Source organism: Argentina anserina, chromosome 3 (genome assembly GCF_933775445.1).
Source record: "Argentina anserina chromosome 3, drPotAnse1.1, whole genome shotgun sequence".
In the NCBI taxonomy this organism is placed as follows: domain Eukaryota; kingdom Viridiplantae; phylum Streptophyta; class Magnoliopsida; order Rosales; family Rosaceae; genus Argentina; species Argentina anserina.
The window spans coordinates 16,456,215-16,472,840 of record NC_065874.1 but is presented as its reverse complement, the minus strand read 5'-3'; positions in this window follow the sequence as shown (position 1 = coordinate 16,472,840).

Here is a 16,626-nt window from a genome sequence, read left to right as displayed (position 1 = left end):
GCGACTCAGAGAGGCATGAGTCTTGAGATGAGAGAGCAGCTGAGCAAAGATCGAGTGAGGCTGAGCGAATCCTTTCGCTTTAGGTTTGAGGCGGAGTGAGACTGACTCGAGTGAGGCGAGGGTTTTTTCCAGTTTGATATATACATATGTAACACGACGTCGTTTTACGAGTTCAGTATTAGGTTCGGTTCGGTTCAGCCAATTCGGTTCGGTTAGACCACTGAACTGAAACTGAATTGAATTTTTTCCGGTTTTTTCGGTTTTTTTTTCAGTTCGGTTTTTTTGTCAGTTCAGTTTTTTTCGGGTTCGGTTCAGTTTTTTCGGTTCGGTTCTCGGTTTTTTGGTCGAAAGTGCCACCCCTATCCCTTAGTTTTCCATCTTTTCCAAATCACCTCAGTCTCAAATCCCTTCTTTCACAAGCCAAAACCACCTTAACACCATTGTTGTGATCTCTTCTTTCCAAAACTCAAGTTTTTTCAGCTCCCACAGCACACACTTTTTGCCAAGCCCTTTATTGACAACAATATAAGTCCTTTACTGCCTGCAATATAAGCCATGTCAGGCCACTACCGCGAATAAAGAATATAGGAGCTGCTAACACAACAACAAGCTTCCTAGGACTTTTTTGTCTTTCGAGGCTTGCTTGGCCTAGTCTTCTCTAACTCAGACAAGGGGTGATCATTTTTAGGGTTGGACATGCTAATATCACTGCCGTACAGCCTCGACAAAACCCCTTCTTACACACTATACAGATGGATGCATTAATCCTATAGGAAATGACTGGAAACTGTATCATAGTGGAACAATACTTTTGGGTGGGCTGCTACAGCATCATTCAGCGGGAGTGGGTGCGTGAATAACATTAGTTTCTGCATCTCAACTGATCGATTATGTGAATGGATTTACGTACATCAGATTGTACTCATATATAGAGCCCCTTATTTATCAATGAAATTCACATCTATTTTCTGCCTAATGCTAAAACTGATATGATTTGTTCAAACATGTTACGAGCACAATCGTAAAATCATAATTAATATTTCTCCTTCTCTCCACCAAGGTCACCCAACCCCCTAACCTTCACGAAGCCCTAGAACAACCTCCATGTCTCGGCTCCAGTAGCCCCAGCAACACCGATGCAAGCTTCAGCCACGTCCCGGCCCACTGCATAGCACTGTTTACAACACAACGTACAACAATGCCGCTGCTGCATCACCTTAGATCTTCGTGACAACAACCGCCGCTGCACTACACGTCGACTAGGCAGCCTCCAGCGTTTCTACAACGCTAGCTACTGCAACTAAGCAGCCTATATAAGAGCTTCCGATAATACAAATGAAAGAGGATAAAGAGCTTCCCATAATACAAATGAAAGTGGATCGATCATATTCTATCATTGGTAATCTCCTATAGGCTATAGTACTTGAAGCAAAGTAGTTAATTGAATCTCTTACTGAGAGAGTTGTGGCAACCAGAAGCAGGGGCCGGCCATGGGGGAGTGCCGCTGGTGCGGTCTCACAAGGTCCCCTCATCCGGTAAAGGCCCCGAAATCAGATTTTACGAAAAATTAAAACTGTAATAAATACTGATTAAAACTATTTTATACATATTTTGCATTTTTGTCTCATTAGCAAGAGAGCTTACTTTTTCTTGGCTAAGTTTGAGAAGGTCTTAGGTTCAAGATTGAACACTCAACACTTTTAATTTTTTTTTCTAAATTAGTATATATTATAAATGTCAATCGATAATTTGATACCTTAATTTAACATTTGCGTAGAAACACTAGAAACCTCCTACAATCATATTCTTGTTAATTACGTATAGAATTCTCAATGACTCGCTCATACTAGAAAATATAAACTAAACTCATGAAAAATAGAAGAAAACAATGAATTAATTCATATCTCAAAAAGAGACTTTTGATAATTTCTTATGAAGTAACAACAAAAATTAGGCAATGAAACTGCTAATTTAAAGCAAAATTTCAATTAAAATTGAATACCATTTTTTTAATAATTATTTTTATGTACGCCTTATTTCAAGTTTCGCACTAGACCCTCAAATGACCAGGACCGGCCCTAACTAAAAGATATGTCGAGGATGTATTAATAAAAAACAGAAAGGTCGAGGATATATTGATTCATGAGCTTTCATCAGCTCAAATATATATGAGATCATGATCAAGACCGCAAAGTTTATCCACTCATCTGTTTAGCTGATAATGTTTACTTAATTAATTAGTATTATGATCAGTAATTATAACTTTCAAATAGTTTTATTTAAATTTGTTAATCACTTAATATAATTAAGAGCTAGCTGGCTTAATTGTTATGGCAATATAGCTGATTCCTAACAGGAAGTAGCAAAAGAGATGTAGCATAGTCGCTCTGGCTAGGTTATTAAAAGATATTTGCATGGAACAAGAACAAGGGTCAAAGAGAGCGTATACCTGAATACCTGATCACAATAGCTTGTATTCCCTTTACTACAAACTTACAAAGGTTTGATGAATTTATAGTGGAACACAATCCATCCCAAACTCGAGTTCATAGTTTATTAGCTAGGGCCGGGGTAAGCTGGAGTTAATTAGCCGGGATTTGTATAAATCAGCTTTTGGTGTGTGCTTGCCTGCACTTGAAATACTGGACTGATTTGATCCATGCATGCATGTTACCAATGACTATAATGATGATCCGGAAGGCTAATTCTTAAATTGGAAGTCGGCTTGAAAGAATTCAAAGAAATGGTTGCCACGCCCTTAGGAAAGAGAAGCTCTTCTCTCATCCTTTTTTCTCAGTTCACTACTTCCTTCCAGTCTCGTTTTCGTGGTCGATCACTGCTCCGACGGTGGTAGGTTTATTTTCGTTTTGCTTTTCATCCTTTCTCCCATATCTTCCTGATCTTTCGATATCAGATTCCCGACCTATATCTTTCGGTACTCTGTTGTCGGTGTCGTATCGTATATCAAACAAAGGTTTGCCAACATTTTCGCTCAAGCCTTTCTTGTTTCCCCTTTCTTTTTTCCGTTTTCTTTAGTTATTGTCCTGTCTAGTAATTCTTTGCCAAGTGTTTTGCTAATGGTGATAAAGGATGTTGTGTATGGTTTTGTGATTTAGACATCGGTGGTGCTTGGGATCGGGTTTGTTCCAAGCTCCTTGTTGCAGTCCTCGTGGCGTTTCTGTGTCATGAAGGGAATCGATTTGTGGCGGTCTTGGAACAAGTTTTTTCCTCTTCTCGGTCTGCAATTGAGCTGAACCTCTTATGGTGTTTTTACGTTGGGATGATTAGGGCGTTATCCCAGATTCCGGCAAATTGGGTGTCGGCTCTGCGACACCTGAGGTTTCGATGCGTGGCAGTACCACTGACACGCGGTTTCTTCTCTCATGGAGGGTTTGCTACCTAGTTGGATTATGTTGGTGTTAACACCACCCCCTAAATGGGGTGATCTCCGGCTTAATCTCCTCCTATTCTGGCCGCTGGACCGGTAGCCAAAACCCTAGTGGGCCCAGTTTGCAGGTAGTCTGGTCCGGTAGCCTCACTGCAAGCTCGGGTATCACCTTTAACTCTGCTCACGGTGGCTCACCTCTATGACAGATACTATGTGTTGGCACACATTCCCACATTGAGGGAAGAGCATACACTTTTTTCAATGCACCTATAAATAGGCAGTCTAAACTACTTGAAAAATGTAACGTAATCCTAAGTCATTAACTCTCGAACTTATTCCACACCGGATTCTAACTTAAGCTTCGAAGGGTCAAAGGCTGGCGCACTGCTGGTCCTTTGACTTTGACTCGTGTGCAGGTCCCACTGAGTTCACACATCGGAATACAAGCCTATGAGGGTAGGTCCCCGGATTTAACTCCCACAACATTTGGCGCTAGAAGGAGGGTCCTCGTCAGTAAGATTCTTCCAGCTTGATAAACAATGGTGACTCTGAACGAACACGAGAATCCACAATCGCCTCGCCGGACCCTCCCCCGGAGGTGGAACGGCGCTTTCCCTAAGACTGTTCCCTGATCCGCAACTCGGGGGTTGTTCCCTAATTCACAGACCCCCAGGCCGCAATGGAATTAACTCTCCAAGACTACAAGAGCTTCCAGGCCGAGATGAAGTTGGAGCGCCAGGCCACGCATGCCACCTTGGCACTCTTGGACGCGCTTAAGAAAGAGCAACAGCTCCTCCAGACCACGCTTAAGGGCCAAATTAATGAGGAAAACACCTTGAAAACGGCGCAACATCAATTTCATACCCCAGATACGTGGGCGCTGGTCGCTGCAGAAACGCTCGCGGCTCCACGGTGGCCGAGACCACCACACAAGGCGGTGTAGATCACCCAGCCTCTGATCAATGCATTACCGGACGGGCCGCCATTGGCACCGCAGTACGTGGACATGGGCACAGAGAATCCTAAGATAGATCAGGAGACCCAAAGGTCTCGATGGGCCAGCCACACAAGATCTCCTGACTCAGCTCCTCCTACGCATGTATGTACTTTGGAGAGTCTGACCACTAGAGTTGATGGGATTGAGAAAAAAAGCACGTCTCGCCCATTGCACGGGAGATATGGAGGCCGAGCTGGCCCGTTCACTCAGCTGGTGCAAGGGGAGCGACGCCCGTCGGGGGATAAACCGCCCAAGGTCACCAAATATAATGGACGCTCTGACCCATATACCCATTTGGAGAACTTCCAATATGCCTCGACCAGAACGTGGTAGACAGACACCCAGTCGTGCCACGCCTTCCAGGAATCGCTCACTGACGAGGTCTTAGGTTGGTTCCTCAGTCTCCCTTTGAACTTGGTGAATAGCTTTAGTGAGCTTACATGCAAATTCCTCCATTGTTTCATCTTGCAGGCCAATACTCACCATGACACCAGCTCCCTGTTCTGGATAAAATAGAGGAACGACAAGAAACTCTGGGATTTTGTATCCCGATGGCTGACCGCAACGGAGCGGTGCCATGATCTGGATTATGTTCTTGTCGTAGCGATCTTTTGGCAAGCGCTCAAGCCAAGAGATCTTCTCCACAAGATCAATGAGAATCCTCCCAGAACATATGAGGAGCTAATAGAGACAGCAACGTGGTGGGCGGAGGCCGAGTACCGCACTTAAGGGAACCCCAATGGAGTGGGCTTCTCCACGCATGCCAATTCCCGGGATGGCGGATGCCGGTCAACTTGGGACATGATAGACCTACCGCAAGGGAATAACAAGTAGGACGTCCGAGATGAAAGTAGAAGCGACAAACGCCGGGACCGCCAGGGAAGATGAGGTCAGACCAACCCATACCCCGCCTAGGTTCGTAATCTCCCAACGGGGTATAGACAACAGGGGGCAACCCAGAACGAGGTCTTCATGAGCCTCACCATGTCCTATGCCGACATATACGAGCGTCACAAAAACCTCGGCCCACGGCCCCCCAGGTGAAGGTATGACAAGAGGCCAATGAGGAACACGGGCAAGTACTGTGCTATTCACGATGATTCGAGACATGACACATATGTCTGCTATACGTTGAAATCCACCATCGAGGAACTGGTCCAGGTTGAAAAATTAGATCGATACAAGACCCTGGCAACGAATGCCAACGCCATACAAATCCATAGGGAAATAGCAACCCTATGCAGCAAAGTGATCCGACCGCCACCCCACATGTCAGTACAAAGACAAAAGACCTTGGAGCTTTTTGAGCTCAGCAAAGGTGTTAACGCCGCACTGGCCACCTGGGACACAATTCAATTTTCCAACAGGGAGACAACCATCTGGGCCACCCAGAATGACCCATTGCTAATAAGTGCACAAGTAGACCACTATTCGTGCCGAAGGATATTGGTGGACACCGAGACAATGGTTAGCGTAATGTTTGCCAAATGTTATCGCCAGCTTAAATGGGATCGAGCAAAGCTTTACAGTAACATGACCAGTTGGTCAGTTTCTCCTAAGAGATTGTGCATCCCCTTGGTTCTGACCATATGACCATGTCGCTTGGTTCGGAGGCGACAATGCCACAATCACCACCCGGTTGCTAATTGTAGACCTCTCATCCTCCTACAACATCATCTTGGGCCGGGATGGGTTTTGGGGGCTCAGTGCATAATTGTCGGGCACGTATATGTTGACGGTGCCAACCCCAGGGAGGGGGGGATTCTAACAATCATGAGAGATGAGGTCGATACACTCAAGAATCATCTCGACCTCATCTTAACCAGACGGGGGCCGCTTGAGCTGCTACTGGTAGCTCCAGTAGAAGTCATCGGTGATCTGCGGGATGAAATGTCAATAGAGCAAAAGCCCTCCAAGGTACATAAGAAGAAGACCACCAAGCACCCCCCCTGAAGGCACATCTGGATAAGTTTATCGAAGAAACAGAGTGGATAAGTCTATCGGATGCACATCCGGACCAAAAGATTCGGATAGGGATGGGTTTAGGACCAAATATCCAAACCAGCTGGTGACATACCTCCAGGAGCATCAGCATGTCTTTGCCTGGTCATATGCAGACATGCCCGGAATCAGCCCATGGTCAAGCGACTCCAGGACATCGAATTCATCCAAGAGGTCAACTACCTAAGGTGGGTCTCTAACGTACTGATGGTCAAAAATCTAAATGGCTCATGATGGATGTGTGTAGATTACACCAACTTGAATCAAGTATGCACATTCGACAGGTTTTGTCATACCCCAACTCAAGAAAAGTTATAATCTCGAGTTAAGATGTGAATCACACTCTAATTACAGACAGTTTAATATCCATAATTAAAATAAGACTGATATCATTACATAACATAAGATAAGAAACGATCGCACCTTTATTTATATTACAAACCTTTAAAAAGGGTGCTAAAAGCACACAAGTTTAAAGTGTTTACAAACAAACAACAAACAAACTAAAACAAGAATAGCGTTACTCCTCATAACGTCTATTATTTATTCAAGCTCTATTTACAAACAAAAGCAAGAAGGTTCTAATTTACATTATAAGATTCCCAAAAACTTCAAGAAACACCTGAAATGGGTTTGAATGGGGTGAGCTACACTCAGTAAAACTAGATAAATAAATATGGAACATGACAATAATGACAACGAAACAAATAGGCATATTAAGAATGCAAGCATGCAATGATCAACTTAACTCTTCCCACACCTCACATCACCCTCATAAAATTCTTCTCATTTGTTATTCATCTTGTTATACTTATGGTCTCCAAACCCGAAACCCGATAAGATAATTTCATCGACTCCAGACGTCGAAGGGGCTTACTTTCCCCAAACTTGTGCACATGTGGGCTAACCTGGATCTTGGATGTCCCATGAGGAAACTCAACTACACAAATTATTTCCTAATAACAATATCCCATATAATCCCAAAACTCATTCCTCTTTTAACTTCTAACACACTACTCACTGTTATCACAATGTCATGTAATAATAAATCAAGTAGAACATGTTTTCATAAATCAGCATATCATAATCAGATCAATAAGCTTAATCTCCAATAATCATATATCTAAGTCATATGAACAGTTCAATATCAAGCAACGCCAACAATATTGCACACATCAATGTCAAACAATTCCAACAATAGCCAAACAAATCATACATAAACACAACATGAAACAAACACCCCATCAATCCCTACCTCGAATTGTGCAGCGCAAACCCGACCTCTAGTTTCGTTACCTACTCTTGTGGATCACCAACAACTTCTCCATAACCTTACCAAATGGTAAAGTACATACAAAGTTAGTAAACTACCTTACAAGTAACTCAACACAAGGAACTTTCAATTGCCAAAAAGGCATAAATTGATGTCATAAACTTAAGCAATTTACTGTCTGGAAACTTTAACATACAAAGGATTTGAAGTAAACCACAAGAAATCTAACTTAACACAACCAATACTAAAAACAGTTTCCTGACCCAGTCCCTTTCACAATGAAATCTGGGTAAAACCATAACGAATTTAACTTTGTCGTCTTCGAAGGAAATAAACTAAACATCCTAATAAAGATCTCAGAAGTTGAATCACCGGAAAATGATTTTTATAGAAATAGTTATGAATTTCCAAATTCTATTGATATGCAGCACTAAAAACAGATATAGTTGTGTAACTGATAGATTTTAGAAAGGATTTTCACATACCAAAAGTAAACCAAAGCTAATGAAATTTGGTATGCATATAGAAGGATATATGACGTTACAATACCACTTTTGGAATCGAAAAAAAAGAACTGAGCTAAAAGTTATGATGTTACAAAGTTGGTCCGAAACCATAGTTTTATGCACTTTTCTGGAAAATTTCCAGCAACATAGAATTTCGAATTTGCAGACTTTGATTCAATTTATGGAGTAGTATAAGAGATTATAAAGCTTCAAAACAGTTTGACAGCAAGTCCATAGCTCTAAGATGATCCTAAACACAATCAACAATGAATAAAAAAGATCCAAAATCTGATTTGGACACCCAACTCAAGAACATCTCAAGAACACCATTCTTTTAGAGCTGCAATCACTACAACTTCTAATCAAAACATAATGAAATTCTAACTAACTCTGATATCTAACCAGGTCTGTGAATTCGAAGTCCAAATACTACTGTATAATTAATCATAGGAAACATATAATTGAACAAAAATAAGAATTAAGGATCAAGGTAATAGCAAGTAATCCTCATCCAATTTGAAGAACTGAATTCAAAAATACCAAAGGGGATGAGAATCCTACCTTACACAGAGACAAGACCAAACTGAGTTTCCCTCTCACACCCACTAAGTTTCTATCTGTTTTCCAAAACTCTCTCTTTGCTCCTCCCATCTTTTTTTGATCAAAATCCACCCTCCTCTTCTCCCAATCCATCCTAATCTACTAGCCCAACTCTCTAGGCTCTCCTATGTATGTCATCTCTCACTTTGCATGTGTGCTGAGAGAGAGCACGACAAAAAAGGAATGATTGTTGCGTTCTTACTGAACACAGTAATTAATTTTTTTACAACAGTAAAAAAAACCTAAAATCTCAATAAAACAAAAAATAACCTAATAAAACAAACAAAGTAGTTTAGGATATTACAGCTTTCGCCTCCCCTGGATAGATCAGTTGGTAGATATGACGACTGGTTTTGGGTTGTTAAGCTTTCTGGACACCTATTTTGGCTACAACCAAATCAAGATGCATCTAGACCACAAAGAGCACACTGCTTTTATGACTGGCAAGCGCCTATATTGCTATCAATTCATGCCTTTCAGTTTAAAGTACGTAAGGGTGACCTACCAGAAGACGGTCACCTGGATGTTTGTGAAAGAAATTGATAATATCGTGGAGGTCTATGTGGATGACATGGTCATCAAGAGCAAAACAGTGGAAGGGCATATTGTCAACCTTGACAAGATCTTCTCTATTCTCCTCCACTTGGCATGAGGTTGAATCCAACCAAGTGTGTGATGAGTGTGGCCGAAGGAAAGTTTTTAGGCTTCATGGTAAACGAGATGGGCATAGAGGCCAATCCAGAGAAGGTCCAAGCGATAATGAACATGAAGTCGCCAACGACCCGGAATGAGGTCCAGTGCCTCGCTGGCAGAGTGGTGTCCCTCTCCCGCTTTATCTCCCACCTGACAAACAAGTGTGCTCCATTATTTTAATTGCTCCAGACCCAACACAAGAAGGACATCACATGGGGCCCCAGAACAGGAGACAACTTTTCTCCAGATCAAGGAATACCTAGGATCTGTCCCAGTGTTATCAACCCATGTTCTTGGGGAAGTTCTATTTCTATACTTAGCAGTTTTCTAAACAGTGATAAGCTCCGCCTTAGTCAGATGTGAGGACAGGGAAGAGCTCCCAGTATATTACAGTGACAAAGGTCTAAATGGCCTTGAGACCAGGTAACCCGAGATTGAGAAACTCGATTTGGCACTGATCACCACCACCCGGCGACTTCGGCAGTTCTTTCAAGCCCATATTGTTTATGTTTTCACTAACCAACTGCTCTGACAGGTACTTCAAAAGCTGGAAACCTCTGGGCGATTGGTAAAATGGGCGGTTGAACTTAAGGAATTTGACATTCAGTTCAAGCCCCAGACAGCTCTGAAGAACCAGGCTGCAGCTGATTTCATCACAGCAGAAGGGGCCATATGTAAAACCACCGTCGAGGCAGCCACAACAACGCCGGTGTGGGAGCTACATATGGATGGTTCAGCCAACAAGAACTATTGTGGTGCAGGTGTGATTATCATCGACCCTAAACCCTATGCTCTCTGGTTCAAGTTCGAGGCCTCTAATAATACAGCTGAGTATGAGGCCTTGATTGCCGGGATACAATTATGTCGAGAGTTGGAAGCCACCAACGTCCAGATTTTCAGTGATTCCCAACTTGTGGTCAACCAAGTTGATGGAAGCTACCAATCCAACCTACCCTAGCTCACCTCATACAAGAATCTGGCTGGGTCATTACTCCGGAAGTTCGACCACTTTAAAATCAAACAGATTTCTCGAGCAAAGAATGCAAAGGCCGATGCGCTCGCCCGGCTAACTACCTCTGAACCTGGAGTGACAATGCCTGGGGTCCATGTGGAAACTATAGAACATGCAAGTATCTCCTGACCCTATTCAGAGATTTTTGCCATTAAGCAGGCTCCACCGCCATCTTGGATGGACCCCTTTGTCACATTCCTAATAACAGGAGAACTACCGACTGACGAAACCGAGGTGAAACGCTTAAGGAATAAGGCCGCCCTCTACATGGTTCGGGACGGTCAGCTTTACCAACGCGGCCAGTCTTTCCTCTAGCTCAAGTGTTTGGCTCCGAAACAGGACCAACAAGTGTTGAGCGAATTACATAGTGGGGTGTGTGGGAACCACGCCGGGGCAAGAAACCTAGCTTTTAAAGCCCTCCGGACCGGATATTACTAGCCCACAATGGACGCGGATTCCAAGGCCATAGTAAGGGCATGTGTACAATGTCACGAATACACCAACTACATCAGTCGCCCATCTGTCCCACTCTCGGTTATTGTATCTCCAGTCCCTTTTGCACAGTGGGGATTCAATTTAATTGGGGAATTGCTGGTTGCCCCAAGAAAATTCAAGTATGTCATCGTGGCGGTGGACTACCACACTAAGTGGATAGAGGTAAAACCAATGGCCGTGTTCTCAGTAGAGATTGAAGTCCCTTCCGAGCGAGTCGAGGGCTACGATTCGGACACAAACGCCGCCGGCCTCCAGCTCAATATGGACTTACTTGAAGAGAGCCAAAAGAAAAGCCCACCTCCGGAATATTAATGGCAAGCAACGCATCGCTCGGCACTACAAAAAAAAATTCACCCCCGGCCCCTGGCGGTTGGTGATTGGGTGATGAAAGAGGTCAGGCCCTGACCTGTTGGGTTAAACCCCAAGTGGGAATGACCCATGGAAATTATTGAGGCGGCCGAGCCAGCCACGTTCTATCTCTGAGACACGTCCGGACGTAAGTTTGCGCACCCATAGAACGCTCAACATCTTCGTTACTTCCCCATGTAAACCTCAGAGCGGGCAATCGCCCGGTGTTACAACTGCAGTTCAAATCTCCAATTTTAAGAATTAATCTCCATTTTGTTTATCTCCGGATTATCTTTGTACTATCTGTCCTACAGACTTGGTCAAGTAATGAAGGATTTTCAGAATGTGTGTGCACTAAATGACTCCATTACGTTCTCCATCTTGGTTCAATCCCAATTTGTTATATGATTATCACCAAATGAACTAGACAAAGGTTAGTTACCAAGGGGTGAACCACCCTGATAAATTTTATTCTCCAAATTCATACAACAATGTTTACAACATTAGGCACGAGAACCAAAATTGTTCATTACAACTGCCCGGCCGAATCGACATGGGGTAAATTTTAACAACAAGGAAATGAAAATTGCCCCTGCCGGGCCCTATTACCATATCTTCCGGGCTGATGTCCAGCCTCTCTTTTCCTTTCTTCGCTCCGAGATGTTATTGACTACGAGAAAACACGACATCCATTGCGCAGATTAGCCTTACTACCCCTCTTTTGCTGCACTCAGACTCGTCAGACAAATGGTGTAGTGGAAATTCAACTTGGCATCCAGCAGGCTGCACTCTACTTTTGGAGGGTTGGGAAGAGCTCTCATTCCTCTTACGGATCATGCACTCAAGCCAGCCTAGTCGGAGCATTCTCAGCCGCCCTTCAGCTAAAGGATTCCATGAAAGTTTAGCATGAAGATAGGGTTTTACGCCAATCTCACTCATAAGGATGGATTTTTACGCCTAAATCAATCTATGGAAACATGCAAAACAAGTCTGGAGGGAAATATTTAGGCCATCTGAGAGGCTTCAAAACCCAGAACAGAAACAACATATACAAGGCCATGGTTACTTGTTGTGTTTCACCTTTGAGGCAATCTCCTTTTATAGAGGGAGACACCACGACCCAACAGCCAGGATTATTCGAGGAAACATAGGGATTAAAACTGGAAGTTACACCTAATTATGGTAATCGGATAAAACGGATGGAAGTGTTGAATGAATTTGTGATCGATGCCTTTCCCTTTGACTCTACAATCGCCATTTATTAGGTAGTTGAACGTTTCAAACATATGACTGAGGACCGACACCAAGGCTTAATTTTGGGCCTGGGCCCAAGAACACAATTGTCAAATATTGGGCCCAATGGGCAAAACGTTTATAGTAGGATACAGATATGAAAACTCGTATTTAAGATCGACATTCACACAAATGTTAGAAGCTTCATATTCATTAAATAGCTCGGCTGAACCGGTCAGGAGTACATTTACAACAAAAAAAAGGCAAAACAAGCTATGGCTACCCTATCGCCCGGTAACTTCACCTCTTCCCTTAACCGCGGCCTCGATCGTACGGCATTTTTGGCGCTGAAGATGCCGCCGAAGGATTCGCTCGTGTCAGGGCCCGGGAGTCTGACACAGAGTTATTCAGCTAGCCGCGCTGAAGAGGCGTCAAAGAATTGGTTAGAGTTTTCCCATGTCCACGGCCGACTCTCGGACTTCAACTCTGCACTGGGGGCGCCGGGGCGTTTTGGGGTAAGGGCACTCGGAGACTAGGCTGGTCCCGGCGATAGGCATCACAACTTGAGAATGATACCCCGACACTGGGGGTGAAATCTGGAGATGCTCGTGAGCTTCTTCGAGCTTGATGAAGACCTGCTCCACTCCAAACTCGAAGAAGTCTTGGCGCCCATCATTGAACCCATCACGCCGCTTGTCATTGCACCTCTCTAGATAGGCCTCCTACGACCGTTGCAGTGCCACCACCCTCTCCCTCTTCAGCTCCTCCACATGCTCCTTATACGCCGCTTGTCGCCGCAACGAGAGGTCCGCCTATTTCTCCTTTAGCATCCAACTTCTCCTTCCACTCTTTCTTCCGGGCCTCCAGCGTCTCCGCCGTCTGGTTCCATGTCTTTTTCTTCTCCTTTAGCCCCGCCAGTTTATTCTCTTTCTCCGCCAATTGCCCTTCTAGCTGAACAACTCTGGCATCATTCTCAGCGAGCGAATCTTTGCTCTTCTGGAGCTCCACCTACAGCTCCCCCGCCGCCCCGTTGGGCCTCATCCATCCAGGCGGCATCGACCACCTGCCGGTCCGCAATCTACTTCACCCTCAGCATGAGCGACTCATTCGCCGCAATATACTCCTGGATGACCCGTTCGTCTTCATCCGCCTTCGTTTGATATTGGGCCTCCAGAAAGTCCCAGGCGTCGTGAACTTCAGTCGTTACTTGCATAGGCACTAGTTAGACTTGAATGCGGTATAACTCAACAAAATAATTCCATCAAGTTTGGAAGCGTAAAGTTAGACTTGAATACGGTATAACTCAACAATATAATTCCATCAAGTTTGGAAGCGTAAAACATGCTTACCCGGGTGAGTCTCTTCTCCACCTCGTGGAAGTTCAGCTGGGCATCCTCGCTATGCCAGATCGTTGGCCCCTGATACATGTGCTTTATATGCCAGGCCATCCTCTTCAAATGGGGTGCAAACTTCTCGACCTTGGCCAGCTCGGTCATGACCCCGGCCCGAGTCTCATCGCTCGAGGACCTCGCCCTCTTGGCTCTCCGCTTAGGGTCCCCATCGCTTTGGTTCCTCTGTGTCGTTGGCCATCTTCGGCCACCCACTCCCGCTCTTGAGTACCACCCACCTCTGCCGCCAAGGCTGGCACGGCCAATGACTCGGCTTGTGGCTCCGGGATGTCCAGTGCCCTGGGCATTTCTCCCGATCTCCCGCCATATCCTCTGGCACAACTAGTTGAATTACCAGCCCCTCGTCGGGCTGCTCCGTCTCAACCTCCAGATTCCCCCAACCCTTCCTTCGAATGAGTCACCACCACCTCTTATTCCAGGGGCCCATCAGTTGTCACTCCCTCATCCGGGCCATCTATTGGTTTTCCATTTCGCGCCACACCCTAGTACGCCGCCACCTCGGCCGGGATCATTTTGTACTGCTTCATTGTTAGCGACATGGGGGTAGATGTCTTCCTCTAGTTTCTCCAGCACTGCGGAAAAGCTCTCCCTCACCTCCACAGACATGTCTTTTGGGCTCCACTCTTAAACAACACAGACGATGAGGTGATCCAGGGGATCGAGGGTCTTCATGTCATACGGCCCGGGCTCCTTCCTCTCCGACAACTTAATCTCCACCGTCGCTGCAATAAACACTTGTTAAACTTCCGCCACAGGAAAACTCAACAACGACTCAGACCATTCACTTACCGGCCGATTTGACGACGGTGTACGCTTGATACACGCCCGTCTGACACCAATGGTATACGGACCTATCCGCCTGCTCCTTAAAGGCAAGCATGCACCTTATCAGTCACTTCTCCATCAATGGCAACAACTCAGTGTGGATTGGCACTGCCAACCAAAACTTTGTTAGCTTACGAGTATGATAATTAAAACTGGGCAACATTCTCCACAAAAGAAAAACTTACTAAGAGCCTGAAAGGTCCCCGGGAAATGAAAACGTCTCCTTTTGCCACGGCCCCTCCACTACGAACGCTCGGTCCCGCCAGTTGGTCGGGGTGGAGCTTAGGGGCTCGAACACCAACGAGGCATACTTATTCTCCCGGGGAGGCATCCTGATGCACCCCCCCCCCCCCCCGTTCCCCGTTTTGGGGAGTACTGCAACGACCAATAGGCAAGAAACTCCCGCTATCACGGTTTCCCTTGCCTCAACACCTGGAACACCAATAAACCTGTACAAACTCACTCCTTCACCTTCTCCTATACGCCATCATTGTCGTTGATGTTACCGTCACTTCGCTTCCTCCAAGGGCCCACGCTTGTTCCCTTGTATTAATTGTCCTAACCTCCTAGGTGGGTTGGTCACTCACTCCGGGCAGTTTCGATCGTCACATCAAGGAACATTGCTTGCCTGGGGACTTTAGAGACTTGCCATGTTACTCCCAATTCAAGTAAATCGCCGACCCGGGCCACTCTCTAGATTAATGGATGCTCCGAGCGTGTTAGTTAACCCACGAGCCTAGCCTCGAGATCCTAGGTTATTCTCCAGGTCCAGGGATGCTCCAATGTTAGTTAACCCACGCGCCTGGTTAGTTAACCCTTGTCTAACATTGAGATCCTAGCCACTCTCCAGGTCCTATGCCCCACTCTAGGTCGACGACGCTCGAGCATCTGGTTAACCCATGTGTCTGATGCAGAGGTCCTTAACCAAATCCATGGGTGCTCCATACGGTCAGCACCTACCGGGCGGTCAATACCTGACTTGGTGGTTAGTACCTAATCCTAGCATACCTAGGTCACGCCAGATCCATGGACGCTCCGAGCGCGCTAGGTAACCCATGAGCCTAGCCTCGAGGTCCGAGGTCGCTCCATGGCCATGTATTGGCCGGCTCGGGTCCCAAGTTATTTGAACTCGGATATTTGCACCGAAGATGAAGATATGAAACTCCTCACCCAAGGAATCTCCTCGAAGGGAACTTGTTAACACCGCCCCTTGAATGGGGTGATCTCCGACTTAATCTCCTCATGTTCTGGCCGCCGGACCGGTAGTCGAAACCCTAGTGGGCCCAGCTGGAAGGTAGTCTAGTCCGGTAGCCTCACTACATGCTCGGGTATCACCATTAACGCCGCTCACGGTGGCTCGCTTGTATGAAAAACGATATGTGTTGGCACACATTCCCACATTGAGGGAAAAGCCAGACACATTTCCCAATACACTTATAAATAGGCAGCCTAAACCACCAGTTGAAGATAACATATTCCTAAGTCCTTAACTCTCTTATTCCGTACCGGATTCTAACTTAAGCTTCTGATAGTCAAAAGACGGCGCACCGCTAGCCCTTTGACTTTGACTTGTGTGCAGGTCCCATTAAACTGACACATCGGAATACAAGGATACGAAGTTAAGTCCCCCGGTTTTAAATCCCATAACAGTTGGGATGCTTGTTGTTTTCTTATGTTGTGTTGGAGGGTTACAACATCTCCTTCAGTTATGTTGTGTTTATCTTGTTTGTAAAGCTTCCACCATCAACAATAAAAAGAATTCAAAGAAATGGACTCCATAAAAATTTGTTTTCACAGACCTTCAGCCTAATTTATTTTCAATTCTAGATCCTCCATCGCTGGTCAA